At 41.1% G+C, this 10,563-nt stretch overlaps 1 pseudogene; it reads right to left on the reverse strand.

Annotated features, from left to right (window-relative positions):
* Positions 1 to 5,225: 5,225 nt before the first annotated feature.
* Positions 5,226 to 5,778, reverse strand: LOC102870007 (annotated as a pseudogene).
* Positions 5,779 to 10,563: the final 4,785 nt, after the last annotated feature.

The raw sequence follows: 10,563 nt of genomic DNA on the forward strand, positions 1-10,563 counted from the left end.
TAGCAATTTCTTTAACACCTATCACAAGTCCTTCTTTCAACTCTCAAGGTACAAAACTTTCTCCGGCCAGCAATGTGGCCTTATTCCACCTCGCCATTGTCCTGTGATTGTAGAACCTTCTCCAACTCAGTAGGAGGTCCCATCTCAGCCTCCAGAACCCCCTACAGAGCTTGAGGCTTGGCCAGCTCAGCTGGTAATCTTATTTCAGCCTCCAGAGATCCTGAAGGTGTTTCAACCTTCTCCAGCTCCGCAGGTGATCCCAGTTCAGTCTTCTGAGCCTCCTATTAAAGTTGAACCTTCTCCAACTCAGCAGGCAGATCCATATTAGCTTTTAGAGGAAGTTCAACCCTCTCCAGTCCAGCCTGAGGTGGTGGTTCTACCCCAATAGATGCCTGTGAGTGTTGAACTATTTTCATTGCAGTCAGTGGTTACATAAGTACCTTCAAAGCCCCTAAGGATATGGAACTGTCTCCAATTTAAGGGGAGGACCCAGTTCTACCTCCAGAGCTCTTTAAAAATGTGTATTCATCTCTGTTCAAGCAGAGAGCCTCTTTCTCATCTCCAGAGCCCTGTAAGGAAGTGGAACTCTTCTTCACTTTCAGCAAGTCCCATTTCAGACTCAGACTTCTAAGGAGATTGAACCTTTAAAAGGTCCAGCTAGGAACCCCTTAATAACTGACTGAGACTTCTAATAAGATGGACTCTTCAATCTAGCAGGGAGCTCTAGCATAGCCTTCAGAACCTTCTAGTGTGGTGGGATCTTTGACAACACAACAGGCAGCTTCAGTTCTACCTCTGGAGCCTCCTAAGGGGGGGGAGGGGGTTGTAGCTCAGCCTCCAATGCTTCATGAGGTAACAGTCCCACCATCAGTCAATATCAGGTTGACCATTTAAATTTACCTAAATGTCACAGCTCAATCTTTGGGCCTTGATATTTCCATAACCCGTTCATTCTACAGCCTCACAAAAGTCTGCAGTACTTACTTCAAATTGTCCTTATTACAGGGAGCTCTGGTGACCTAGTGGCAAGCTGCATCAGATGCTCTGCTGGAGAAGGAGGGGCAATCTCCTCCTGTGCCTGTTGGATCTGATTCGACAGTACACAGCAAGGAAAGAACAAACCCAAAACCTAGACACAAATTGTCCTTATTGACCATTCAATATCCAAACTAATTTCAAGCTAAACAAGTTTGAAAACATTACAGCTAGATCAGTTTGGAACTGGAACTTGCAGTTACTCTAGAGCACACTTAAGAGGTTGAACATTCCAAAACCCCACAGTAGACTAGAATGCCTTTTTTCAAATTGTCCTGAAGTGAACATCCCACTTCCAGACCAGCTTTAAGCTCAACATCGAAATTCAATGACTTACAATTAATTTTTGAACCTGGAAGCTTATCATAACACCAGTACCTGCTACACAGGTTGAACTTTCTACAGCCCTGGAGAAAACCACACCTCCTTCAAAGTGGCCCAAGGTGACACTTCTACATCCAGACCAGGTTCAAGTTCAGCAGCCAAACCTGCCGAAGGCCAACCAGTTGACCTGGAAATTATTGTGACTCTATAAACCAATATGGAGATTGAACCTTCTCCAACAAAACAGAAGACCTCAACTCAGCTTTCAGAGCTTCTTAAAGAAGTTGTAGCTAAGCTGTTAGTGAGCCATGAGATGACATGATGGCAACTCAATCATCAGATCAAGATCAAGTTCAGTATTCAGATGTGCCCAAAGTCACAGTTAAAGCTGTAAAACCCCACTGCACAAGTTGTACATTCTACAACCATGCAGAAAACACAGTTCCTCTCACAAGGCAAGTAACTCTTCACCTTTTTGGCCTTAGAGCTTACCATATCTTCAGAAGCAAATACAAGAATGGATCCTAGTCCAACAAAAGAGGTAAATCCAATTTATAGTCTAGATACTCCAAAAGGGATTGTAGCTTAACTTCTAACAAGTCCCGAGGTGTAAGTTCTACCTCCAACCAAAATCAATTTCATAGCTTATACTTGCCCATTGTAACAATTGAGACTTCAAACTTGAAGCTTACCTTATCCAGAACCCAAAGTCGAGGTTGAATTGAGTCTTCTGCAACTAAGCAAGAGCCGCAATGAAGCCTCTGGAATCGCCTGAGAAGGTCATAACTCAATTTCCAGTCTATAGTGTTGTAATACTTTTAATTGCAGGTCAAGATCAAGCTCAGCATTCAAGCTTACCTAGTGACACGAGTTAGACCTGTACACCTGGAGCTTACTGTAACTCCACACAATTCCCTTTAAAGATTGAACAGTCCATTGCTCTGCCAAAAACGATACCTCCTACAAAGCAAAATGCATCCCAGCCTTTGTATTTAGAGCTTACCATTCATTATGGAGACTAAGCCTTCTACAACCTTGCAGAAGCCTCTATGTCCTCTGAAGCACATTACAGATCAACCTGTGGATCTAGAGGTTACTGTGGTTCGGCATCCAGCATCAATAATAGCAGTTCTTTCTTCCCTAGTGACTCAGCATTCTTTAGATTGCACTCCAGAAAGGGGGCACATAACTCTAACTGTGGCACCGACACAGTCTCACAGCTCTGTGTCTGCCAAGATGAAACTTCTCCTGTCCTGGTTTTCACCCATAAAAAAGGCTCCACGGAGCACCTGTGCCTGAGTCCAACAAATATAATGACATCATCACTGACTTTCCTAATTTTTCTCTGCACTTTGACAGGACAGCCTTTCTCTTGAGGTCTTCCTGGCCTCCTCATATTCCAAAACCATATTGAACAGGTTCCATTTTTATTATATATTTTTCAACATTTCCTTATCCTCATTCTTCTCTTTACTATTGTACTGACTTCTCCAGTCTCTTACTTGTGACTATCATGATCACAGAGCAGATTAGTTTCCCATTCTAGAATTAATCTCCATTTAATCTTGTGACAAAACCAGCTGCAACCCTCTCCAGGTAACGGCACTCACTCTTCACACGTCGTCGTAGGTTCCCTGCTTTCGTTTGTCCATCTTTCTTGTTCCTTACCACCTTCTGAACTTTGTCCTGGGGCCAATGCTGCCTTTTCAGTCTTGCATGGTTAATTGTGCTGAGAAGCACATTCCTCATGGATGTTTTTGTTCACTTTATAGGCCTGCATGTTGTTTGGCTGAAATGGTTTCAGCCTCAGATTTGAAGAGTGTCTAAGGATTGTCTTGAGGATTACACCAGTTTCTATCAGACTAATAAAGCTGGTCTTTAAAAAAAAAAATTAAAATTTTCTACTACATTTTTCTCTGCTCAGTCCAAAACCCTCTTTGTGATCCCATCAGAGCCATCAGAAGTGGTGGTGCCAGGCAACATCAAGCTTCTGATTTCTCCCCTGGTGGACTTTCTCCACTGGTGGAGGCTGTAGTTCGGCCCCATTTTTCTTTAGTCCCCTCTTTTCACTTGTACAACTCGTAATCACCAGCATAGGGAAGTCAGAGAAAGCTGCATGGACAAAATACAACTTTTTGTAGGGTAACTCACTCACTCACTCACTCACTGCCTTGCAGTCAGAACGAACTCAGTGCCAACCCTCCATTGGACTTCTGAGGCTTTACATGGCAGGGTGGGAGACTGCCCATCTTTCTCCTTCTGAGCTGCTAGTAGATCCAAACCACCAGAGAGGTGTGACATTTAGGTTAACAAAGCATCTTGAAAGGTTTGACCATCATTGCTTCCTAAAAGCGTGACTCATTGAGATGTTCTGTCCAGTCAGAACCAACCCATAGCTACCCCCTAGCATGTTTGCAGAGGCAGAAAAATGCACCTGAGGAGAATGCCCATCTTTCTCTTTCAGAGAAGCTAGTGGATTTGAACCACATGCCTTTGGGTTAGCAGTGCTTCTCCTTACCGCTAAGATACTAGAGGTTCCAGGTGAGTGACTGTTGTTGTTAGGTGGTGTTGAATTGAGTACAATTCATAGCAACCTTATGAATAACAGATCAGAACCCTGTTCTATCTGTGCCATCCTCACAATCTCTGGCACCCTTGAGCCCATTGCTGCAGTCACTATGCCAATCCACCTAGTTGAGGGTCTTCCTATCCTTTGCCATCCCTCTGCCTTTCCAAGCATGATGTACTTCTCCCAGAAATAGCCTCTGTGAGCAACAAGCTCAAAGTATGTGAGATGAAAGAAGCTTTATCATCTTTGTCTGAAAGGAGCACTCTGGCTGCACCTTTTCCAAGACATATCTATTTGTTCTTTTGGTAGTCCAAGGGATTTTCAGTACTGTTCTCCAACACTACAGCTCAAAGGCATCAGTTCTTCTGTCATGCTTAGTCATTATCCAGCTCTTCAGATGCATAGCAAGTGATTGAATAGTCCAAGACATGAGTCAGGGACACCTTAGTCCTAAAACTAACATCATTGCTCTTCAGTAATTTGGAGAAGTCCTTAATTGTAGACTTTCCCAGTCCAATACATCTTCTGATCTCCTGACTCCAAATACCAAGTGAATTGTTTGTGAATCCAAGTAAGATGATGTTGTTAATAGTTTAAATCTTTTCTCCTTCTATTTGCAATATTGCCTATCAGTCCAGGGGTGAAAATTAAAAATTTTTTTTAATGTTGAGATGCAATCCTTCTTAAAAGCTGTGTGTAGTCTTTGATTTCTGCAGCAAGCACTTCAAGTCTTCCTCGCTTTCAGCAAGTAAGGCTGTGTCATCTGAATAACGCAGATTGTTGATGAGTCTTCCAATGATCCTGACGCCACATTCCTCTTCATAGAGTCCAATTCTTCGAATAATTTGCTCAGCATGTATATTGAGTAGGTATGGAGAAAGGACACACCCCAGAAGTACACCTTTCTTAATTTTAAACACTATAGTGTTCCCTTGCTGTTTGCACAACAGCCTCTTGGTGTAGGTATAGGTTTCTCAGGAGCACAAAAAAGTGTGCTCATTCTTCTCATTGTTAGCCATAGTTTGCTATGATCCACACAGTCAAATGCCTCTGCAGAGTCAATAAAACACAAATTTACATTCATTTCCTTTTAAAACAAAATCATTTTCTTTCACAAACTTTACATTTGTTGTATGTAAAATATGACAGAACGATCTTCTGTTAATCCTTTATCCTTTTAGTTTTTTTTTTAAAGTAAATACTTGCTTTGTAATACATTCTCAGTATAAATTTTCTATAGAGGATTCATCAGCAGATGCTGGTAAGTGTTTTGAGCCATGTTCCCAAACGAAAACTGTCAGAAAAGAGCAGAAGGAAGACCACTGCCAAAACAGCCGTTTCCAGGAACCTGATATTTTCCATGGTAAGGCAGATGATATAGAGTCATTGATAGATGGTTTGATGATCTGAAGCCATTCATTAAGATACTCGACAAGTCTTAAGACATCTGGGATATTGTCTCCTTCAGAAACAAGTTTCAGCAGCACTGTCATTGGAATTTTTCTAGAACAGCTTTCCTGGTAGAATGCTTTTGTAATACCACCTCCTAGGATACGAATACATAACTCAGAATCCTCCGTTCCAGGAACACACTAGCTTTTTTCCATTTCTTTTCTCTTCATTTTATTCTGAACATCTTTTTTTTGTCATGGAAGGTGTAAGTCAGTAGCAAAAGGGAGTACTGCAGAGTTGGAGTCATTGTGGTGATAAGAATGACTGCTTGAAAGGACGAGAACCCTGGCACAGTTATTACTTTTTACACAGGAAAGCAACTTTTCACAGAATGGTTTGGATTTATACTTGATAAAAATGGATCTTAACTGAAATACCACTAGCTTCCTTGAAGGCAATGAGTTATTGTTTTACTGTCAGGTCAGAACTGACTCATAGCTGACCCTCCGTGGGTGTTCTTCATTATAATATTTTACTATGTCTTCTCAAGCTTCCCTTTGAAATCTTCTGTTCAGTTACTTCTTTTCTTTCAGTATCTCTTCCTTTTGTTTTGGCTTCACGACACTTCAGTGCGATGTTCAGTCTCTTCTGACATCCATTTTGGTTTTTTCTTTCTTTTCTGTCTTTTTAAAAATTATTTTTATTGTTTTATTTTTGTGTGTGTACTATCAAATCATATCTGACTGGTACAGGAGGAGATTGTCCCTCCTTCTCCAGCAGAACATCTAGTGGATTTGAACTGTGCACCTCTGGGATCGCAGTGCAGCTTCCTGCCACTAGGCCACCAGAGCTCCCTTCTTTTCTGTCTTTGAAATGTCCTTTCACTCTATATAGAGGATCTCTTTGATGTCACCTCACAGTTCTTTTGGATTTCGATCATTGGTGTTCAATGCCTCAAACCTGTTCTTGAGATGATTCTTAAATTCAGGTGGAATAGACTCAAGGTTGTATTTTGGTTCTTGTTGACTAGTTTTCATTTTTTTCAGCATCAGTTTGAACTTTTACATGAGTAATTCATGGTCTATTCCACAGTCAGCAGCTGCTCTGGTATTGACTAATTAAAATTAACTTCTCAATGACTCTTCTCACAGATACAGTAAAATTCCTGAGAAGTCTACCAGGTAAAGTCTGTGTGTAGAGTTGCCTTTTGTGTTCTTTTTAAAAAGTTTTTTTTTATAAAATAAATCGTTGAATGGACAATATTCGATCATTGTATTTCCAGCCTCATTTCTGTCACCAAGTCTGATCATTCTTTCCTCATTGTTTCCAACTTTTGCCGTCCAGTCATGAATAATTATTAATACATCTTGATTTTCATTAGACTTTTTAAAGAACAGTTTATAGATTTACAGAAAAATGTATAGAAAGTACAGAGATATCCTAAGCACCCCCACTTCTTGCACACCCTATCTCCTGTTAACACCTTGTATTCTTGTGATACATTAAAATATTTAATGATTTCATGTTGATTTCTTAAGTCTATTCTTGGTATTGTACATTCCTCTAGATTTTGAACAAATGCATATTCTCCTGTAGAATAGTGGAGACAGAACAGTATCATACAGAATATTTTCACTGCCCCCAAAACTTCCTATGCTCTCCCTAGTCACCCACTCACCACTTCCCTGAACCACTCATCTTTTCATTATCCATAAAGTTTTGCCTTTTCTAGAATGTCAGCTAGTTGAAGTCATACAGTCTGTAGCTTTTCTTGAGTACCTTTGCTTGCTGTTGAGTGTCCTCTGTGGGTTTTCACACCTTGAGAGCTCATTTTATCACTGTCTAATACTCTTTGTATGGATGTATGGAGCTCTGGAAACATAGTCAATTGGGAGTTTTCCTGATAAAGCAAAGGCCTCACTTCTCTGTCAATTTGAATACACAATGTTCTCCAAGGGAGAAAAATGGGCAATATCCTCTCATATGATTTACCCCTTTAGAAACCCAGTGGAAGGTCATCTATGAATTAGTTTCATGAACCAGTGGCAGTGAGTTTGAGTTTTTTGAGCATGGATGTACCTCGGTTTATTTATACATTCTTCTATTAAAGGATATCTTGGTTGCTTCTAATCTTTAGCACTTAATAATAAAGTTGCTGTAAACATGTGTGCAGTTTTTTATGTGGATGTAAGTTTTCAACTTATTTGTACAGATATCCAGAAACATGATTGCTGGTCTGTACGGTCAGCTTCCACATAGCTGTTTAAGAAACTGTCAGGATGTCTTCCAAAATGGATAGATCATTTTGTATTCCTACCTGTTAGATAGAGAGAAAAAAGTTGAGGACAAGAGAGAAAAAAAAAGAAACTGGTCCCAAGAAACGAACAGGCCTTTATTGGGTGGTCTGAGAGGGATGCCAAGTGACAGATCACACATGGAGACAGTCAAAATGATGTGAGGACAGTCAAGGGTGGGCTCTTTTATAGAGGTTTCAAGGAAGGTGGCATTTGACTCAGAATTTGGGGCTGTTAATTAACTTGGGCTTTTTTTTGTTAACTTTTGACTTTTGTGATCAGGTCCAGAGCCTTATCAGGATCCACTGTCTGGTCTTGTCTTTAATCTGGTCTCTGTTCTGGTCCTTAGACATTATCAAGCTTCTTTAAGGAATTATAAGGCCCGGGGCATCTCCTACCTTTCCCCTCTCCTCCAGACAATGGGAGTTCCTATTATTCTACATCCTTTGCCAGCATTGCAGCAGGGCAGTATCCTTTCTCTGTAACTATTCAATCTGCATGTTGAGTGAATCATTGAGAAACTGGACTTTATGAAGAAGAATGTGGCATGACTGGAGGAAGATTCATCAACAGCCTGCGTTATGCAGATGACACAACCTTGCTGGCTGAAGGCAAGGAGGACTGGAGGCGCTTGCTGCATAAGATCAAGATCTTTAATCTGGATTACATCTTGCCATCAGGAAAACAAAAATCCTCACCATTAGGACAATAGGTAACATCATGATAGATGGACAAAGGATTGAAACTGCCAATGACTTCATCTTACTTGGATTCACAATCAACACTCATGGTACCTGCGGTCAGGAGATGTATAGCTTTGGAAGTCTGCTGTCCAGGACCTCTCCAAAGTCTTGAAAAGCAATGTGATTGTTAGGCGCTGTCAAGTCAATTAAGACATAGTGACCTGAAGAAAAAGAGATCTAAACCTGTACGAACAGGAGATCCAAACTTGTCCTGTACCAATCTCATTATTTCTGACATTCTCAAGCCCATTGCTGCAGTCACTGTGTCAATTCATCTGGTTAGGGGTCTTCCTTTCTTTCACCAATCTTCCACCTTTCCAAGTATGATGTCCTTTTCCAAGGATTAGCTTCTCCTGACAACATGCCCAAAATATGAGACATTTTGTCCTCTTTGCCTCCAGGAAGTATTCTTGCTGCACTTTCTCCAGCACATATCTGTTTGTTCCTTAGGCAGTCCATAGGATAATCAGTACGCTTGTCCAACACCACAGCTCAAAGGCATTCATCCAGTCTTCTGTCATCCTTATTCATTGTCAGTGAAGGAAGACCCTCAGTGAGCTGGATTGATGCAGTGACCATAGCAATGGGCTCAAGTGTGTCAGAGATGATCAGAATGGCTCAGGATAGGAGAGGGTTCCGATCTGTTGTTCATATGGTCAACCTGAGTTGCATTCAACTCAAGGGCACCTAATGATATTACCACGGAAGAAAGATGGGCAATCTCCTACTTTTCAATATACAGCCACTGAACACTGCTAGAGGACTAACTATGAGTCAGTTCCAACTCAACAGCACAACAGAAAGAGGAAATTACCATGGTGGTTGATTGTGGATCCAAGTAGGCTGAAGTAATTGACAACTTCAATCTTTTTTTTTTCTACCACGATGCCTACTGGCCCAGTGGTAAGGATTTTTTTCTTAATTTTGGAATATCCATTTCCAAAGCTGGAAAAGATAAAAAGTCTTTTTATCTCTTCCAGTCCTTTTCACTTTCAGGAAGCAAAATTGTGTTAACTGCATATTGCAGGTTGTTGGTGAGTCTTCCTCCAACCCTGATACCACATTCTTCTTCATATAGTCCAGTTTTTGAAATATGTTTAATTTAATTTAGCATACAATTAAGTTTAATTTAGCATGCAAATTGAACAGGCATGGAGAAAGGACACACTCCTGATGCACACCTTTCAGCATTGCATGGTAACCTTATTTAGACCCTACTTTCAAATTACTTTTCTGGGATTATGTGTCCTTATTCAAAGATTCACATTGAAAATGTGGAGAAAGGATAAAAAGTAGAGCAGCTGAAACATATTCAACAAAGCTGTCTTGTATTTTGGTAGCCAGATGGTAATTACACAGCCATAGTCTTTTTTTACTAAAAGGCAACATTTTATTGAGGATGATCTGTGCCAAGGTAAAACCAGGGTTCTGTTACTATGACTAAGAGGCAATGATGTTTTCGAATTAGTAGTTCTGCATCTCTCAGCCTTGAAATCCCTAGGATTCTTCCAACCCACTTTATATGCTAAATGAGGGGGCTTTTTAAAATTGGCTTGGGATTTTTCTTTATTTATTTGTTTTTCCCCAGTCTGAAGTCAGTACTCAGAACAGGAATTGCAACTGTAAAGGTCGCCCGAGGAATGATAGGACCCAGTTCAGGCCCTGATAGACAGTTTATTGAGAAGACACTGCCGGGCTGGCTCTTAAGCAGGAAACCAGCCCCCACTGAAAGTTAGAGAGGGGTTTTATATTCTTACGTGGAATTTGGAGTAGGGGACGCTCACAGATGTTTTCTACAAGAAAGGGAGGGGGGCTGAGGTCTCAGATAACTATTTCTGGGAAAAGGGGTAGAATAGTTTCGCATCTTTGACAGGTGAAAAAAGCACAGCTGCTGCTTCCTGTGATTGGTTCTTTCAGTAGCCATTCCGGGAGAGGAGGGAAAGGGCTCTGCAGTCCTCATAGCAACCTTGCCACGGAGCAAAACTTCTGGGAAATCAAACTCTCCACGTGTCGATCAAGAGTCAAGAAGACATGAATGTAGAAAGTGAAGGCTTCATGCCAATCTCTCTAATAGGACGGCTGTGCATCAAGCACAGAGGACTCTCAGAAAGTGATCAGACCTTATTAGGCATTCCGGAACTGGGGGGCTGGGAATGGGAGAGGAGTAACCCGGAAGTGTTTCCCTAGCTGGGGCGGAGGCAGCACT

This window comes from Elephantulus edwardii, unplaced genomic scaffold, assembly GCF_000299155.1.
Source record: "Elephantulus edwardii isolate Elephantulus edwardi_28Jun2011 unplaced genomic scaffold, EleEdw1.0 scaffold00094, whole genome shotgun sequence".
NCBI classification, from domain to species: Eukaryota; Metazoa; Chordata; class Mammalia; order Macroscelidea; family Macroscelididae; genus Elephantulus; species Elephantulus edwardii.